The sequence below is a fragment of the Cavia porcellus genome, unplaced genomic scaffold (assembly GCF_034190915.1).
Source record: "Cavia porcellus strain 051 isolate PalLab524CR breed Dunkin Hartley unplaced genomic scaffold, mCavPor4.1 scaffold_16, whole genome shotgun sequence".
In the NCBI taxonomy this organism is placed as follows: Eukaryota; Metazoa; Chordata; class Mammalia; order Rodentia; family Caviidae; genus Cavia; species Cavia porcellus.
In genome coordinates, this window is record NW_026947499.1 from 42,286,245 (window position 1) to 42,300,056 (window position 13,812).

General features: G+C 41.1%; 1 protein-coding gene and 1 long non-coding RNA gene across 8 annotated transcripts in view; one reads left to right on the top strand and one right to left on the bottom strand.

The window, feature by feature from the left end:
* The window catches only part of Snx29 (sorting nexin 29), a 560,183-nt gene that overhangs the window by 160,042 nt on the left and 386,329 nt on the right, over positions 1-13,812 (top strand). The gene's annotated exons all lie outside the window — the stretch shown is intronic.
* On the bottom strand, positions 1,816-4,407 carry LOC134470725 (uncharacterized). Its single transcript, XR_010039851.1, has 3 exons — positions 4,190-4,407; positions 3,112-3,246; positions 1,816-2,079 (listed from the first exon to the last, which is right to left on the bottom strand). It is a non-coding gene; the product is annotated as an uncharacterized LOC134470725 (long non-coding RNA).

The window sequence follows — 13,812 nt, forward strand, 5'->3', positions numbered from 1 at the left end:
CGGCCACTCCAAATCATCTGTTGAGCTCCTATTCTGCTGCTTTGTGTGTCTGGCCCATTCTGGCTCAGCTTTTGCTCCCTTCCCCAAGGTCACTGGCTCTTTTACTTGCCTGGGCCTCAGCTCTTTCATTCCTTAGCAGGCAGGTCTTTAATGAGTTAAATCTTAGAGACAGGAAGAGTTGTGTCCCCCAGGTGGAACTGGTGTACCAGGACAAATATGAGTCCAGGACACCTATCAGGGCAGGGACGAGATGGCTGAGGAGGAGATGCTTTCCTGCAGTTTGATGCTATGGAAATCCAGCTTGTTCATTTGTTGATTCATTCCTCGGAGTTCTGGTGTTCTGTGTTAAGCTTATTCGGTTAGATCAACAAGACATAGTTGATCCTAAATTAAGTGCTGACATTGAGGGAAGGATTAAATAAATTTGTTAAACCTTTTAGCTAACATATATTCCCAATTCAGTTAGTCATTCTTAGGAGGGAGCAGGCAGGACTGAAGTTCTGCTTCTCAGAGCTAATACCTAGGGGAAGTTCCTACTGAAATCAGCCTGGCAAAGTGGAACTTTTAACAGATTTTTTTCCCCTTTGGAGACAAATGACTTCCTTAGGCATGACTACCACCTCCTTCATTCAGTCTCAGTGATATCCAGGTGCTGGCCCCTGAAAGTCAGGGGTTAAAAGGAATGAAACATGTCTGTTATCTCATTGTATCCCCTTATCTTATAAAGATCCTAACACACCAGTTATACAGTAAGTTGGTGATCTGAGGCAGGTGAGGCCTCCCCATCTTCTTGTAGTTTTGAATAAATCGTTTTCTTTTCACCAAAATAAATAGCTTTCGTTGATTGGTCAGTGGTGAGCTAATGAATCTGAATCCTTGAGCCAAAAGGACCGGTAACTAGGGTGCAATATTTAGGAGGTGTTCATTCTCAGGCTTGGACAGGGGCTTCTGCCACTTCTAGGTATATGAGTTTTGTCTAATGTTTCTCACTTAGAAATCCAGGATAAAACAGTCTCTTCCTGAAGATATTATGCAAGAGATAATGCATGAAAGTGCCAAGTACAGAGAGTTCCCTGTAGAAGTACTTAGTGAAAGCCAGCTGTGATGGTTATTATCGGTTTCATGGACGGAAGTTATTCCTCCATTTCAATACTGAAAAGAGTAATTTTCTGGAGTTGATCTAACCTCCTGTTGCTCAGATGTAACTAACTTTTTAATAAAGAATTCTCTGAGTTGAAGAGCTGCATGTGTGGTCTAGACTTTGCTGTACATTTCAGCCATCAGGAGAGCTTTTAAAACTACTACGTCTAGCGACCTTACAAACCAATTAAATTAGAATCTCTGGAGGCGAGCCCCAGACTGCTCAGGTAATTCCAGTGTGCAGCCAAGGCTGACAACTGGTGGCTTAGAGTGGTGCTTCTCACACTTTTATGTGCTGACCACGCACCTGCGAATCACCTTAGCATTTAGATTCTGACTCTGCAGGTCATGAGCTGCATACTGTGCCTTTTTAATAAGCTCCCAAGCTGCCCTTGGAACAGCCAGGCTGCATAGGGGAGTTCAGTGATGCCATTGTCAGAAAAGTGAGGTACTTTGGATTGTCTCTTTCAGAACCAAATTGGATTCATTTTGTATTTGTGTTGGTTTCTTTGAAAAAATACAAAGCATACTGTGATTGCACTATTGGCATTTGTCATTTTTGCTTAAGGTTTTATTTTCAAATTATAAACAACAAGTGGCTTTCTTTATGGGTCTGTAATGATCTGTATGTGAATCTCTTTAAGTCTAGGAAAAGTTTAAAGAATAAAACCACTTAGATCAATCACTTTTAATGTTTTATTATTTATAAAACATTTATTTATTTGTGTGTATATTAATTTTACATAATTCAGACCACAAACTCTGTAAGTTGGTGGTCAGCTTCGAAAAAATCAACTTTTTTTGGGGGGAGGGTCTTGCTGTGTAGTTCAGGCTGGCCTTGAACTCACTGTGTAGCCCAGGCTGATTTCAAACTTGCAGTGATCCTCCTGCCTCAGCCTCCTGAGTGCTGGGATTACAATAGTGTGCCACCATGCTTGGCTGAAAAATTAACATTTTTTAATGACAGAGTTAACAAAAGTCTTTCTTCGTATTTTTCATTTGTATGGATAACTCTTGTGGTGGACATAGAGAGTTCTGTGTTTAGATACATCCTTGTTGCTCACATTATTGTCTTAAATACTTAGGAGTCATATTCCATAAATTTTTTTTCATAAAGCTATTAGTAGTTTCCCTTAGCTGAGTTCCTGGAGATGGATTTCTTATGTTAGAAGGTAAGATTTTTTTTAAAAATGTGATTCTTCCTATGGCTTGGTGTGGGTTGTCCCCTTCTCCCAAGGGTTTGTAGGTGGAAGACTTGGTCCACAGTGCAAAGATGCTGGGAGATGGAGATATTTGGGATCATAAGAGGTTAGGGAGGTCCTTAGATCACTGGAGAATCTGCTCTTGGAAGGAATTAAGGTTGCTTTCACAAAATCCTTAAGCTTTCTTAAGAGAGAGTTATAAGTAAGCCTAACCCTGAATCACTCTCTGATCTCTTGCTTCAAGATACAATCTCTTCACACCTGAACTGTCACGTGCTCTTGCCATTGAAACTTTTGCTGTCATTAGGCCTCACTAGTGGTCAAATCAATGGAGTTGTCTAATCTTGGACCTTTAACTTCCAGAATCATGAGCTTTGCTTTATAAAGTTAGCCTATCACAGGTATTTTGCTATAGTAATATAAAACAGACTAATATTGCTCACAATACTGAATCTTTCCAGTAAATAAATCTTACTTTATGACCATAGAACCACATATGAGAAGACTTGGGCTGTAGTCATTTTTAATGCTATGTAGCATGTCACAATATTCTCAGTAACCTCCTCCTGGTTTAGTGCTGAGGCTGCTTCTAGTTTTCTGAGAATGCAGGTGAAGTTTGTGGTGGGTACCCATATGTTCATAGCTCTTTCTCCCTGTTCATTTATTTTTATAATATCTCCTTCCAGGAGTGGCATCACAGGGAAAAAGATACAAATGACACAGTGCCACAAGTTATACATGTTCTTTGCTCCAAGACAGGTGTACTCACTCACTGAAGCTTGAGCAAGCATCGCCCCTTGGCTCCTGCATCTTTGACTGTGGATGGTGAAGCTATTCTTGGCATGAATGATTTTGCAGCAGATTTTTCCCTTGGGAGTAGTAGGGTCAAATTCTTCCAGAGATACTAGAGTAAAAATACCAAGTGCAGGTTTATGTAAAGTTAGGGAAGCTCCTCAAACATCACAAACATTTGAGAGCCAAGTGAACTCCTTTGTAACCCTTTCAGAATTTTGGACTAGTATAGGTTTTCTGGATACTGTTCTCTCTTCTCCTCCCTTTCAATTTCCCCCTTCCCTCCCCTTCCCCTTCCCTGTGGTACTAGGGATCTAGAGGATTAAACCCAGGACCTCACACATGGTAGGCACGTGCAGTACCAAAGAGATACCCCCAGCTCACCCAGATACTTTTCTATGTGAAAAGCATGGATAGTAGCATAATGGAAGAAAGACAAGAATTTCATAAACATCTGTCAAAGCAGTCACACACAAGCGAGAAAGCCATGTGCTTGTTTATTTTCTTTGATGCTTTTAGAATCTTATCAAAGACAGAAGTTTTGTTGATGAACTAAAATTTTTAGGGAGTAAGCGGCAAGGTATATTTGCATGAACATTTGCATTTTGAAGCAATGCCAGATGTTCTCCAGAAAATCTGCACCAAAAAGGGACTGGGGCAGTACATCAAGATGGAGAAATATGCAGCTGTTCAGGGAAGAGGGAGAAGATTAGGTCTGCAGTGTCACTGTAGCCCATCACTTTTCCCCACCAAAGCGCAGAAGCAGGAGAAGATAAAAAAATTACTGAAAGCAATAAATATGATGGAATGCTCATTAAAAGGTTATGATGATTATACACTGGAGAGGGAAATGAGTTTACCCTTCATTAATGCTCCACTTGCTGTCTTTTCTAATAAGTAGGTAGTTAAGTCTACAGAAGTAAATAAAAATAACAGAATGGTTTTGAATGATAACAGAGGAGCCCAGGAACAACTGACAGAGAGATGTGGTTGCTGTAAGAAAATGCTAGTTATGTTAATTCAAAAAAAAGTTGGGATGAAAGAGCTGGATGTACCTGATCCAGGAGCTGGAGTCTCTTGTTCAGTTAACTCCCTGGCTCTTCCTGTTTATCTTGAGAGAGGTAGAATTTGCAGCCTGATTATTTGTAGAAAATTATTTTTCAACTTTTGCCTTTCCAGTACAGTTCTCAAGGTGGCAATTTCTGTGTCACTGAACATGAAGTCTGGGTCTTAAATATAGGCAGCATGTGAATGCCCTGCAGGTGGTGACAATGGCAATGTGACATCACTGCCAAGCAACTTCTTGTTATTTTAGACCTAGGGAGGGGAGCAACAGGAAGCTTGGTGGTAGAAGGGAGGGAGATATTGTTGGCATCAGCAGCAGCAGCAGCAGTGAAGTTTAAAGAAAGATAACTGTCTAGTGACTCTGGAAGCTTGCAAAGTTTATTTGTTCACTGAACAAACAAAAATTCACTGAGTTCATACCCAGTGCTAAATACAGACAAAATAAGGATGTGTGAGACTTGGTTCTTGCTACCAAACCACCATCACAAAAAATATTTTATTTTAAGCAAATGAACTTTTCTTCCAAGGCCTGCTTACTTGGAGGCTCCAAATATAACTTCACTGAGAGCTAAGCTAATAGGGCTGAAGTAGAGAGTTGGGGACTCCCAGAAGACCACCTACTGCATTGCCAAAGCTATATGTAAACCCAGCCAAGAAGACCACTTTAGAATGAGGATGGGGCTGGAGTGCTTCCCTAGCAGTGAGTTCCTGGGTTCCATTCCACACATTTTAACAGCAAATAAGCAAACGAGCAACGATCAGTGATATAGCGTGGGGTAGCTTTGTCTTTGAGTCCAATTTTCTCTTGCTTCTGGTATTGTGGAATAAATAATTATTACTACTGAGCTCAGTGCACAGATGCTCTCCACATTTCTTCTATATCTCATGAGACCCTTTCCCTTGAAAGGCTATTTGGAGTGGAGTTGTGTATTATTAGATACTCTTATTTTCTCATCATTCACTGGTTTGTACCTCAAATTTCACAGTGCAGTCTTCTTTGCTTTCCTGTGTTCTTATTTTGTGCTTTACTTCTTTTTTGCTAGTGGCATTTCTTGTTGTCTAGTATGTTACTTACTATGTTTATTACTTAGTACTGTGCTTTTCTCTTATGTGGTAACCTGACAAGGGCAGGGGCCTTTATTTCATCAGTTTACTGATGGATCAATCCCAAGGGGTGTACACAATGCCTTATATATAACAGAGCTGTGGAGAAGTTTGTTGGAGGAAATGACTGAGCCAATGACTGTTTGTCATTTACTTCTGTGTTGTTGCTCTGCTGCGTTGGGTTATATTCCCCAGGTCGTTTCATGATCTAGCATGGATGCTACATTCTCAGCTATAACATATGCATTCTGGGCAACAGGAAGGATTCAGCAGAGGGCTGACTCAGGGCTGGGGGTGTAGCTCAGAGGTAGAGTGCATACTTAGCATGTATGAGGCAAGGCCATGGGTTCAAATCCCAGAATTGCCAGAAGAAAAAAAAATCAACTTTTAAAAATTTTAAAATGAAAAAAGAATAAAAACGATAATACAGAATTTCAAAACAAAATAATAGAAGATTAACAATGGTTAATATATTATGTATTGTTAACTTCAAAGTAGTTCAGATTACAAGATATAGGCATAAAAATGATCAAACAAACAATGAAAGCACAAAGCATTCTATTGGAGAAAAACAATCAACTTGTTTTAAGGATGCCAGCTGCAAATTACTCAAAAATTTCCTTTTTCAGTGGCCCAAGGTTTCTCTGCTCGGGTTGTTGACAAGTGCACACTTGTGTGTGTTTGTGCATATGTTAATTAACAGAGCATATTGTCCGACTAAAATAAAACAGAAGAGAAGAATGAGTGTTTTGGTAGGTCTGTGCTCAGTGCCTCACATACAATAAACTCCTGTCAGAAAAACTCACTCATTATATGGAGAAGGTAACTTAAATTCTGTTGGGGTAGGGTCATCAGTGTATGTGATTATCTCCATAGTGATTACCAAGAAGGCTTTAAAGTTAGACAGAACTTGACTATAATCTGTGCATGAAATACTTGGTTACTGTGTGACTTTGGATGAGTTGCTATACTTCAATAAACTACGATTTAAAAAATCAGTTAAACAGGGAAAATAACAGAAGCTATCTCTTGGGTGATGGTGAAGGTAAATGAGAGCATGCAGGTAAAGAAATGTGCATGATATCTGAGGTACAGTGCGTGATCTTTATCACTATCTTCAGTGGAATATAGTTTCTAGGTGCTACAGTTGCAAAGATGACAAAGACATCCTTGAAGTTTGTGTAAAAGAGTGATACATGAAAGGTGAAGCACAGAGGAAGCTTCAAGTAGCTCTCCATGGCTGTAGCATAGACTCCTGTGGTCTAGAGTGTGTTTGGGGAGTGGTTAGGCAGGATGGCCTGAGGACTAGATTCTACAGGTTCCAGCAAGGAGTTAGCGCCTAGTTCTGTGGACAGTGGGGAAATAAAGTCCTCTAAGGAGGGGAGTAATGGTTCAGATCTGTACTGTGGATAGTTCTTCCTTCTGGGCTTTATGGAGAAATGAAGGAAAGGTGGCAGTTCCAGAGGGCATGAGTCCTGAGTCCAGGCTGGAGAGTCTTCGAGGCCTTCAAACAATAGAGGAAGATGGGCAGCTTGAGAGCAGAGAAAAGGATGCCTGAAAGAATCAGCTTTGGTAAGCATGACTATTATTTAGTTCTTGAATTAGTCTGGCTTTCCGGTAGACTTTGTTGTCTGAGGTCAGCAGATGAATAAATAAAATATAAATGAATTTTCATAGCTTCTGGAAGTAAAAGAACCAGATCTCCTCTGGATCTTCAGTGGCACCAGTAGTTTCACTGAGGAATTTGGTTCCCTTTGGAGACTGTGCAGTCTTTATTAACTGGAGATATTAAGTAGTAGGTCATTTGAAGAAGGATTCAGCCCCATGGCATTAAAAAGCCTAGACCTTGACAGGTTGTTGTGGCCTGAAACTGCAGCTAAGGAGCTAATTCTTGCCCAGGGAGAGCATCTCCAGAGAGTGTGAAAGTCACATTCCTTTGTAATTACCATGAAAACAATGTCAGGAGGCTCCACTCCTATGAGGAGGAGGTTGTTTGTGGGTCACCAATAGGATCACAGCCTGTGATTTGGGTTCATTTCTCCAGAATGAGACCAATTTGTTTTGGCTTCTTTATTTAAAGTAGATTCTGCTCAGCTGTGCAAGAGATGTAGTCTTTTAACAGTTGGACATACTAGGGTGGAGGACATCAAGTTGAATACTACTTGTACTTGCCTCCTAAATTTATTGGTAATAGGGATATGACCTTGGCTTTCAGAAGATCTTAATCAGGCCAAAATACATTTTCTCCCTCTACTACATGGGCACAGACTGAAAATTACAGTAGCTTTTTGTTCTTGCTTAACTTTTTATTAAAGAACTTTTCAAACGTACAAAAGTAAATGGAATAGTGTAACAGACCTCTGTTTTACACATCACTCACCCATGCATTAACCCATTCCCACTCTTGTTTTGCCTGTCCTGTCTTGCTCTTTGTTTTAGTTTTGGTTTGCGTCTCTAAGGCAAATCCTAGATATTCAGGCATCTGTAGATACTTGGTTATATATAAATCTAATAGATAAGGACTTAGAAAAATAACCACATACTATATTATTATCACACAACAAAATTAGCAGCAATCCCTCAATATTATCTGAGTTTGAAATTTTGACAGTGATTTTTGTCTGCTTGTTTTTGTGTTTTTGAGACAAGTTCTCACTATGCAGTTCAGGCTGGCACTGAACTCACTATGGAGCCAGGCTGACCTTAAACTCATGTCAGTTTCCCTGCCGCTTCCTCCTAAGTGCTGGGATTACAGGTGTGCACCACCCTGCCCTAGTAGAATGATTTTTAGTTCGTTGTGATTTAACTCAGCTCATGCCATTCTTATACTTAAACTCTCCTGTGCATTCAGAAAAGTAGTTAGTGTGTCACTTATGGCATGTATGTGGCCGTCTACTTTCTCCTAAGTATTTGCAACCTTTTTTCTGCCTGTGACTCATACCCCCAGGTGTTTGCATGATTGTTCCTTCCTATGGTCTTCGAAGAGATGATGTTCTTGTCTAAAGCAGCTAGACTGTTTGCCATTTTCTTTTTCCCTATTCCCATTTAAAATTTCCTCACACTACTTGCTCTTGTATGCTTCTTTGTGTTTGTTTTGAGTCTAGACCTCCTTCACTCCTGAATATTTGTTCTATGAGGGCTGTTGCTAGGCCTGCTTCACCAGGCTATGTCTCCATTCCTGATGCAGGAGTTGCTCAACTAGTGTTCATTGAAGAGGTGCTGTACTTTCCTTTCTCCCTGCTTTCTTCTCATTGTAGTTTGACAAAGGCAGTTCTGCTCCTCAGAGGAAGGTGTGCCAAGTAGTAGTTACTATTCATATCAGTAAAGTACTATACATGACCATTTAGTAGAATCTTTGGTTTCTATGATACTTTCCTTTTAAGAGGTAGTCCTATTTCACATTTAATTCATCTCCTCCCACAGCTAGATGAAGCACTTGGCTTAAAGACTGGGAGGGTGGGATGCCTTCATTCTGTGTTTCAAGGTTTTGCCTCAGATGAATGTGTGGAAAAGTGTGTCATTGTGGGCTTTAGAGCTGGACTCTTGCTCAGCTGTATAGACATGAATGCCTCACTTTCCTTCTCTGAACCTCAGGTTGTTCATCCATTAAGTGGAGTGAACCATCATCTCCATCTCCAAACCAGTGTACTCAAGGCCATTTTTAGACTCTTTACTTATGCTCTGTGTGGAGAGACTGATTTGGATTAGCAGTGACTTCATTGATGACTGGTTCAGGCCTAGAGATGAATGTGTGTATGCTACAGGTCTCTGGAACAGGAGCTGCCCATTAATTATAGACAAAGCCTATTTTAATAGCTCTTTTCAGTTTTAGATGTGTTCTTTGCTCTAGAAATTCCACTTTCTCACTATGTCAGCTCTGTTAATCCTTGCAGTGGCTGATGAATTGAGTACTGTTGTTTTCTTAGTTCAAAGGAGGCAACAGATTAAGCATCTTGCTCAAGGTACCACACACAGTGACTGGGCTGGGATTTGAACCTTTCTGCCTGCTTGCAGACTGCTAAAAATTCTCCTGGTATCTGTTTCTCATGGTACTTAGCGATTACCACAGAGTAGCTGTGTTGTCTTATGTATTACTGTGGCTTCTTTTTAATTTTTTTTTCTTTTTTGCCTCAGCCCTGGCTGTTTATAGTCATGAATGCTTTAAAAAGAAGCTGCTATCCGGTTTCCTTTCACACTGGTGAGGGCTGACCTATATGATCAACAAGATATCAGGAATGATGGAGGCTGGCTTCTTGTACAAGACTATAAAAGGTCTTAAGGTTTCTGCTTTGTCTTTGGGACTGTTTATTCTGGAAAGGTCAGGTGTCATGGTATGAGAACACTTAGGAAGCCACCCTTTAAACAGCTGAATTTGCCTATCAGTAGCCAGCATTGCCTTGCCAGTTAGTGACTGAAACGTCTTGAAAATGTGTCTTCCAGCCCTAGTTGAGCCTTCTGATAAATGTAGCTCAGGCTGACATCCTGACTGCAACCTCATGACAGATCCTGAGAAAGGACCACCCTCAAAACTTCTCTTCACCTGTGAATCCACTGATCATGTGTGAAAGAAAACTGTTATTGCTTTAACCTGCCAAGGTGTTTGGAGGGTGGAAGGAGGACTTGATACACAGCTATAGATAGCTGATACAATCATATTTTACTGTAAGTATAGTTCTTACCAGTGACACTATTCACATTTTATTTTCATCTTCCAAATAGAAAAATTCTGTAGTTAATTAAACCCTGCAAATAAAATATTATAATATAAAAAAAAAAGGCTGCATTCTTCATTTTTAGGGCAAGGAAGGATATTTCATCTTCCAAAAAAACCACCTAGTTCTGAGCCTTCCTACATGTTTTTCTGTTCTCTTGACTGATCTCATGCCATGTTGTAGTATAGCCCCAAAGTTTCTAGTGAGATTTCTCCCTGAGCTGCCTTTCCCTGAATCTTTGCAGCTATTTTTTTTTTTTTACAGCTATTTTTTTTTTGTCTTTTTCCTTTTTATCGGTACCAGGAATCGAACTCACGACTGCCTGCTTACAAAGCAGGCGCTCATGCCGCTGAGCTAAATCCCCAGCCCCGCAGCTAACTTTTAAATGTAGCTCTTGGAAAGTTTTATGTAGCAAGGAAGTGTGACAGGAAGACAAATTGTTGGACTTTAAATTGAAGACAAACAGAAGGCAATTTGTCTGATGTGTTCCAGTTCTGTTCTGCTGCCTTCTTTGAGTTTAAATTAAGGAGAGGATTTCCTCCTGCTCTGAAGGGCGAGCTGCTGGAAGGAATCTTACTCGGGAGTGTTCTATGAAAGCACTAAGGACAATTAGCTATAAATCCCTTTTTTATTTTTGCAGATTTTAGCTTATAAAAAATTGGAAGTGTCCCTCTTCTCTTTACTTAAATTATTTAAAAAGTGCCAGAATGAAATATATTTTGGGGAAGAATTTGGCAGCAATTTTACTATAATTGCCCAGAAAGGGAGAAACAATGTATTTACTTTTGGAGGTAATAACTGATCTTCTAGGCCTAGATGACTTTGCTAGGGCAGGCTGTCTCCTCTTCTGTGAGACCTCTGAAATGGGAGGTGGCTTATTCCATTTCATACTGAGATTCCCAGGATGGAGCAGGGTATTCTTTGGTAGATGTTGCCAGCCTTTTCTTCATAGCACTTACTCTGGCTTTTAATTACATATTTGTGCAGCTTTGCTTACGGTCTGTCTCCTTTATTACACTTTGGAGTCCCATAAAGTGTTTGTGGGTGTGGGTGTTTCTGGCTATTTCTCTGTTTGCATGTTTTCATCCTCAGTCCTTGAGCCCAGTACCTAACACATACTAGGTGAATGGCAAGTATTTGAGGAGTGAATGAATGTAAATTGGATAAGACTTGTCTTATCCCCACTTTCTTCCCCATTTTCCACTCCATGCCTTCCACTGGTAGGCAGTTGTGTCTGACAGTTGTCCCATTCTGGGGTTTTCACTTGACCAGCTCCTGTAGATGTCAAGTGTGTCTACCCTTCCCTGCTCTATAAGACTCTGGTGCTTATTGTGTGATGCTAATCAGAAGAGAAAATTCCATCTCAGGAGGCAATGTATTTGGTTAAAGATTCATTATAGTGTGTTTCCATATTGTGTTAAGATAGCAAAATCAGAATGATGTGTACAATTTAGCAAGCCACTGGGAGGATTAAATCACATTAAGAGCTAGGGAGTATTTATCTTCTAAAGAGCATGTGGAAGAGATAAGCCAAGGACAGAGACTTAGCCAACTGTGAGTGGAGGAGAAGATCTGCTTTGGTTAACAGACATAAGGTCTCTCCAGTTGGCTGAATTATAGGTCCCCTTTTCATGGGGATGAGATTGTCATTGGAAAAGCAGCATAAACCAAGGTGATGATAATTGAGTCCTGAATGGAGGGTGGCATTGCTAGTTTTTTGATGAAAGATGGTAGAATTTGAGAGGTATTTGTATCAAGGCTGGTGCTGTGCTTAGATGGAAAGGGAAAGACTGAATGTCTTGGGCCTAGAATTTTCTCTCGCTAGCCCTCCTGGAGTGTCCATAGCCAGCATGAACACTAAGTGATTACAAGTGCTAAATCCCCCGACTGTGTTGCTGTGGCATTGCTGTGAGTGAGGAACCTGTGCTGGGAGGAGGCCCACTCCATTCTAAAGGAACCTTTATGAAGAGCCTGGGTTGCCAATCACTCTAGCTTTTCACTGCCTCAATTTTTTTCTGTGTTCTTTCATGCTTCAAGGAAAACCAGGAAGCCCAGTGAAGCTAGATTCAGTGACAAGTGCTAGCTGGAGCCTGTGTGCAGGAGAGCCACCCTGCTGCTTGTACTGTAGTACCTATGTTGGGCCCTTTGTTTTTGTGTCCCTGTTGCCTCATCTGTGACTCAGGCCACCCCAAAACCTTGGTGACTGGCTGATCAGCAACTGACAGAGTAATAGTGCTTCTCAGAATTACTTCTTTGTCCAGTCCTAGGAAAAAAGGAAGTGTGGGAACCCATGGTATGGTCCTCTAGGCACAGAGACTTTCTTTACAGCTGTCCCATCCTCCAGAGCTGGGGTTTGTGAGGATGTAGAGGCCAAAAGTAGAGATGACCTTTTTAGGTCCTATGGGGTATCAGACAGGCAGACACCCCTATTCCAGTCCAGGTTCTCTTGGAAGCCAAGCCTGAAACAGGTACTTGCATTCAGCTGCTTACTCTGGAGCTGATCCCAAGAAGTGACAGTGAGACACAGGAAAGTGACATGTGACAGAAAGGCCAATAAAAATGGAACGCTTAGGAGCTTTAGAGTAGCTACCTCTTGGGCCTTTGCTTTGCCAGTGAGCTAGCTCTGTGATGTTGTGCTTTGACCTCAGGCCCCACTGGCTGGCATGGCAATGGTGTCATCTACTGTGTACCATGTTCTCCATTTCAGCCTTTACTCTGGAGCTTTCTAAGATATTTATCAAGCAGGGCTTAGTTTTTTTATTTTTTAGATGAATAAACAGAGACTTAAGATTTTCTATTTATTCAGGTTCATGTGAGCTAGTAAGTGAGGAATCTAGGAGTTGAATTCGTTTTCCAACACCAAATTTCTCTCCGTTAGGGCTTCAGTGGAATTCTGGGCCTTGTCTGATAAAGTTGAGACATCATGCAGGACCAGTCTCTGAAAATCCATTGTGTCTCCGGGCCTTTGCATGTGTTTTCCCACCTTTGTCGCAGGGCAGGATTCTGTTCATCCTTTAGGAGCCAACTGCAATGTCACCATCTCAGTCAAACCCCTAGGATTCCCTCTGGCCCTTCATCTTATATATTTTCCTAGCCTCCTGGACTTGTACTAGGCTCCTATTAAATTTCCATTTCTGACTGTATGCATTTTTTAAAGTTCTCAGATGCAAGCAGTGGGAACCACTTCCAGTTGACCATGTAAGTACCAGAGTTAAAGCACTTGTAATTATGCCACAGATATGGGCACCTAGCAGTTGTTCTCAAACATTCTCCTATCCATGTGGCCCATTTTCCTAATGAGTAACTTGTTTGGAAGGTAGACATTGCACCCAGTTCTGATTGTGAGCTGAGAGGGCAGCACAACTCAGTGGAAGGAATGTGCAAAGGGTACTTGTGAGTCAGCAACCTGTTCCTTCACCTCCTACTGTGTGATCTTGTGCATCTTTGTACTTGTTTTCTCATTTGTCAAACAGGGACTTGAAATAGAGCCCAGTTCAATTCAGTATTGACTTTTGTCCCATTCTTCCCAGTTAGTGCCCAGTAGATTTTTGACTTGATTCTGAGTCGTATCAAAAATCTTAGCCTAGAGATCCAGAGAACATGGCGGACAGATAGCAGCTATGCAGGCTCTCTCCGAGACCCAGCTTAGAATCCAGGAATGGTGCGGAGGGAGGAATCCTAACCAAGAGGAGATATGCCCTGCTGACCCAAGAACGAACTTGGCTGAGAGATACCAACTGGGAATGCAATCCTGGTGCTATAACAGGAACAGATAAAGCCTGAGTGTGGAAACTGGA